The sequence below is a fragment of the Bactrocera tryoni genome, chromosome 2, assembly GCF_016617805.1.
Source record: "Bactrocera tryoni isolate S06 chromosome 2, CSIRO_BtryS06_freeze2, whole genome shotgun sequence".
Lineage (NCBI taxonomy): Eukaryota > Metazoa > Arthropoda > Insecta > Diptera > Tephritidae > Bactrocera > Bactrocera tryoni.
The window spans coordinates 41585252-41591377 of NC_052500.1; the positions used below are offsets into that span (position 1 = coordinate 41585252).

The 6126-nt window shown below is 42.4% G+C and overlaps 1 pseudogene; it reads left to right on the plus strand.

Annotated features, from left to right (window-relative positions):
* The first annotated feature begins 3397 nt into the window (after positions 1 to 3397).
* LOC120768695 lies at positions 3398 to 4015 on the plus strand (annotated as a pseudogene).
* The last annotated feature ends 2111 nt before the right edge of the window (positions 4016 to 6126 follow it).

The window sequence follows — 6126 nt, forward strand, 5'->3', positions numbered from 1 at the left end:
CGAGCAGCGTGCTTCCGCCTATATTAAACGTTAAGCACGGTGGTCATGAGGCGGTAGCATAACGGCCACCGGGAGCAAGGAAACAGATAAGGCTGCTATTCAACCCAGCGGGAGTAACGCGGAACAGACTGCGACTGTGGCGGGCTCGGAGAAGGAGAAGATACAGGTGGATAAGGTTGCGACTCAACCCTGCGTGAGCAAGGCTGAGCAGGCTACGACGTCCCTGATGAGAGGTCCTGTGGTCAGGGAGGAGAGCTACCCTCCATGCAGGAAATTCGCGATGGGCTGGGAGGCCCGATGGATGGTAGTGCGAATGACGGCGGGAATGAGGATTTGTCCCTCATCGAACCATTATTATAGTGGCCGTCAACATGAAAGTCGCCCAGGCGAACATGCACCATTCGGCAGCAGCTTCGACTGTCATAACGAGCAGGTTCACATCGGATAAAGTGGGTATCCTGCTGATCCAAGAGCCTCGGGTCTACATAGCAACCCCAGGGGCGGTGGATAGACTGGTGATGTACTGCAGAAGGTACAGGCTGCCCTTAATTAACGTAAACGCTCATCACATGGAATGGGGCAGTACGAACTGCAACGCACGAGTCTCTTTTGGAGTATATATTAAGCAGTAACTTAGCTATAGAGAACGTGGGATGTGAGCTCACCTTCATCACAATAAGGTGATTGACATCACCTTGAGCAATGAGCCTGCGAACCGATTGGTCTTACAATGGAGGGTTTCAACGGAGCCCTCCTTGTCAGATCACAGAATCGTAAGATTCGCGCTAAAGGTAGAGGTCAGATAAATCCCCCCTAGACGCAACCGTCGGAGGGAAACTGGGATACCTTCAGGGAGAGATTAAGTAAGAAATTGAGCAGGGAGGGGCAGACTGACAATAGCGTTACAGGCTCAGGAATGGAGAGCGTGTCATGGCAGTTGCCCCCTAAAAGTGACCACAGACAGACGCAACTGTCCCTGGTGGTCAAGGAAACTCGCAGATCTCAGGAAAAAAGTACGGAGGCTTATTAATAAAGCGAAACGTACGGGGGTCTGGGAGGAATATAGGGGCAACTCCACCTTATATAATAAGCAGATTAGGTCTGCAAAGCAGGCAATTTTCAGAAGATTCTGTGAAAATGATGAGGAGGTAACCAGAAGCGGCTCGGCTGCATAAGGCACTGGCCAGAGGCAAGACTGACACAGTACTTGCAATCAAAAGATGTGACGGGACATTTACGACCAGCGCAGAAGACAAAGCTACGGAGCTTCTGCGAGCGCACTTTCCTACCAAAAATTATGGAAAAGATCGTTGACCATGAAATAAGGTCGAAAGCGGTGTAGAGTGTACCCTTGCATGCTGCTCAGCATGCATACAGAGCGGGCAGATCTACCAATACTGGTCTGTACCAGTTAACCTCTGAGATAGAGAGTTCACTGGAGAGAGGGGAAATGATACTTTGTGCCTTCTTGGATATCGAAGGTGCCTTTGACAACACGTCTCACAGAAGTGTAGCCAGGGCACTGAAGAAAATCAATGTTGCAGCACCGGTGTGTAGATGGATAGAACCCGCACTGCGTACTAGAATTGCTGAAACCACAGAAGGAGATACAAGGATTCGTCTTGGCATAACAAGAGGCCGCCCACAGGGGGTGTGCTATCACTCCTGCTATGGAGTCTTGACGTGGACGACCTGTTAGCACTGTTAGCGGACAATGGGATCCGCTGAAAGGGGTATGCGGACGACATTGCAATTATAACCAGAGGCAAATTTGAGGACACTCTCAGCGACCTAATACAAAGTGGGGTTGAATTGAATATCAACCTGTTCAAGACGACCGTAGTCCCGTTCACGAGACGTAAGTCCCTACCCGGTCTCAGAAACCTTACGCTTTGCGGTGGAAGCAGCATCAAGCGACAACAGCATTAATGGTGTGCAATCGGCTGGCGGGAAAATCCTGGGGCTGTAAGCCGAGGATTGTTAGGTGGTTGTACACCATGATTGCGCGACCGATAATCACGTCCGGGACGGTGGCCTGGGCCTCAATATCGCGCAGATTTCGGTAGGGCTTCAACTATTGAAACTGCAACGACTAACCTGTGTCTGCATGTTAGGCGCAATGCGCACTTGTGCGACGGCAGCACTGGAGGTTCTGATTGAACTCACCCCGCTTCATTTAGTGATCGGTCAAATAGCCAAGCCCACACTTCTGCAAATAATGGGAGAGGGGTGTGGCAAAGACAAGGTAATTTCGTCCCAGTGGATTGAAGAGATAAGTGGCAATATACCATTATCCCTCCTCCCGAGGGACTGCATTACCAAAACAGTTAACTTCACGAAGAAGTTTAAGGTTAGCCTTGGCAGCAGGGATGAGTGGAACGACTCCACTCTCGAGCTGATGCTGAGGAATAGTACGTTGAGGTGGTACACTGACGGTTCAAAAACGACGGAGGGAATCGGTGGAGGGATCGCGGGTCCACGCACCAAGCTCTCCATACTTAAGTGAAGTTTTCAGAGCATTTTCCAGGCAGAAGTTTTTTGCCATAAGTCGATGCATAGAGATAAACCTCCATCGCAACTATCGCAATGAGCGGATAATTATACTTTGTTATAGTCATGCGGCACTAAAAGCGATCTCCTCCTATGTGATGAAATGCGAAAAAATGCGACCACTAACAGAAGGTTCCAAGACGGGAGCATACTCTTGTAGAAACCCCAAAGGAGATCTAGTGACAAATGCTCAGAGAAGGCTAGGATTATGGAGGGAGCCCGACTCTCCAATCGATGACGATGGAGCAGACGTTCCATTGCCCGACCATGAAGAAGTTCGAATAGCAATTACCCGTCTAAAGAACAACAAACCGGCGGAGGCCGATGGATGCCCAAGGATTGGAATTTAAGTGTGCTCTAACATAAAGGGAAACCCTACAATCCGCACCAGCTACCGTTGGATAAGTGTCCTAAACATCGTGATTAATACTATGTTCGGACCGACATTGAAAACATGTTTTCGTGGGAAAAACTGGTTTTCGCACACAATTTTCGCTGAAAACTACTTGAAAACTTACATTCCACTCATTATAATCGGTGCCTGCTCTAGTTTAATCGATTTTTTTGGAAGACATATTTTGCCGGCCCTAAATTGTCACTTGATATTTGTTTACATTCCATATAAAAATACCGCTGTCACTTGATATTAATTTCAAAAATGGAAAAACAAAAATATAAGAAAAGAAGTTATTAGTGTGATACGGTAGAAGCCCTACTAATTGAATTGTGACAGAGCAAAATAAGTGCTTTTCGCGGTCCTAGGAAAAACAACCACATAGTGCAGGAAATGGCAATGGAGTTGCAGCAACAAGGTGTGCATTTCACGGCGAGTGAAATAAAATCGAAAATGCACAATCTTTCACAGAGATATGTGTGTGTAATTAAATAAAATTAAGGAAAAATAGAGTTTTTACATATACATCATGTTTTACAGGAAAGAGAAGACAGCAGTCGGGTCAATTGGCGGTTCTCCCTCGCAGTGGCCACTTTATGATAAAATGAGAGCCGTACTGTCGCCGTACGTCAGCTACAACACCGAGCGCTTAGTGGAGGAAAGTTTTCAAAGTAACAAACATTTGTTTTGTAATTCAATATATTATTTATATTTACATACATAAGTATATAATTACATTTTTAAAAGGATCTACTAACTCCGAACCACTCCAAATTTCGGTGGAAACGGCTGCGTCTTCTACATTTGTTGCTGCATCTCCATTGTCACCACCGGTTTGCCTACCATCGCCCTTCTTCTTCTTCGCTACCAGTACCGTCTCCCGAGCCGAGTGATTCTAATAATAAAAGAAGGAATCATTTTCAGAGCATCATATTAAAAAAATTTGAACAAATTGAAAAACAGCTCGAGAAAGCAAGTCAGGAATCCATTGAAACCAGCAAGGAAATTAAGTACTTAACAAAAAGAATGATTGAAAACGACAATAAAAAACCCGAAATGATGGAACAATAATAACAATAAAAGATTCTAAAGAAACAAATGAACGATTACTTCAATTTCTAAATAAATAAACAAATTAATGAATATAAGCATTTTCTGTTTAATAATATATTTATGTTTAACGTTGATATGTATTAGTTTTTATATGGAAAATAAAATTGAATTTTGTTTGGTGTGTACAACTTTATCTTTGATTTAATGTATATGTAGTTGTGTAAAATGTAGATATTGTGATACAATATGCACATGTACTTACCAAAATATGTACAAAATGCTGTCCGAATCATTTCTCCATTAATTGGGTCGTCAGATGCATACGAAATATCACACGGATTCTGGCGTCTAGTCTCCAACTCTTCCAAAGCGCGTACCAATTTAGCGTTTAGCGTGTCGTTGTTATCATTTAACAAGTAAGGAAGGGCCAAGTTCGGGTGTCACCGAACATTTTATACACTCGCATGATAAAATGATAATGGAGATTTCATTATCAGTCATTTACATATTTTTCAAATACCGTATTTGTGTAAAGTTTTATTCCGCTTTCCTAATGTATACGAGGGCTGCTATATATCGGGTGATTTTTTAAGAGCTTGATAACTTTTTTTTAAAAAAAAACGCATAAAATTTGCAAAATCTCATCGGTTCTTTATTTGAAACGTTAGATTGGTTCATGACATTTACTTTTTGAAGATAATTTCATTTAAATGTTGACTCATGTGGTTTTAACAAGATGGCGCTACATGCCACACAGCTCGCGATTCTATGGCCATTTTGAGGGAAAACTTCGGAGAACAATTCATCTCAAGAAATGGACCCGTAAGTTGGCCACCAAGATCATGCGATTTAACGCCTTTAGACTATTTTTTGTGGGGCTACGTCAAGTCTAAAGTCTACAGAAATAAGCCAGCAACTATTCCAGCTTCGGAAGACAACATTTCCGAAGAAATTCGGGCTATTCCGGCCGAAATGCTCGAAAAAGTTGCCCAAAATTGGACTTTCCGAATGGACCACCTAAGACGCAGCCGCGGTCAACATTTAAATGAAATTATCTTCAAAAAGTAAATGTCATGAACCAATCTAACGTTTCAAATAAAGAACCGATGAGATTTTGCAAATTTTATGCGTTTTTTTTTAAAAAAAAGTTATCAAGCTCTTAAAAAATCACCCGATATATTCTGGCCTAGGGCAACACTAAGTGTTGCCAGGTGCAATCTGACATTTCCATTGGAAAGTTTGACATTTTTTAGCATAACATCACTCAGAACGTTTTGTCATTTAATCGTGAATTGTTTTATTTACAGGAAATTAAAAAATTCATCTGGAATTAACTCGTGAACATTTTCGTGTGATCATTTTTCACAAATTTCGACGTGAATTATCACGACAAGAGTGCATCGATGAACTAAAATCTTTGTATGCAACCTACATATATTATACAAAGAAGGCATCAGATGGAATTCAAAATAGCGTTATATTGGAAGAAGGCGTGGTTGTGAACCGATTTCACCCATATTTCGTACATGTCATCAGGGGGTTAAGAAAATATTATATAACGAATTTATTTGAAATCGGTGAAGTAATTCCTGAGATATGGTTTTTGGTCCATAAGTGGGCGACGCCACGCCCATTTTCAATTTTTCAAAAAAGCCTGAGTGCAGCTTCCTTCTGCTATTTCTTCCGTAAAATTTAGTGTATCTGACGTTTTTTGTTAGTCGGTTAACGCACTTTTAGTGATTTTGAACATAACCTTTGTATGGGAGGTGGGCGTGGTTATTATCGGATTTCTTCAATTTTTGAACTGTATATGGAAATGCCTAAAGAAAACGACTTTGTAGACTTTGGTTGACATAGCTGTAGTAGTTTCCGAGATATGTACAAAAAACTTAGTAGGGGGCGGGGCCACGCAAAAAAATTACTTCCAAATATGCCCCTCCCTAATGCAATCCTTTGTGTCAAACTTCACTTTAATATCTTTATTTATGGCTTAGTTATGACACTTTATATGTTGCCCATCTTCGAACTTAACCTTCTCATGGCGCCAAGAAACGAGAGAACGAGTACCAAGTTTCATCATGATATCTAAATTTTTACTCAAGTTACAGCTTGCACGGACGGACGGACGG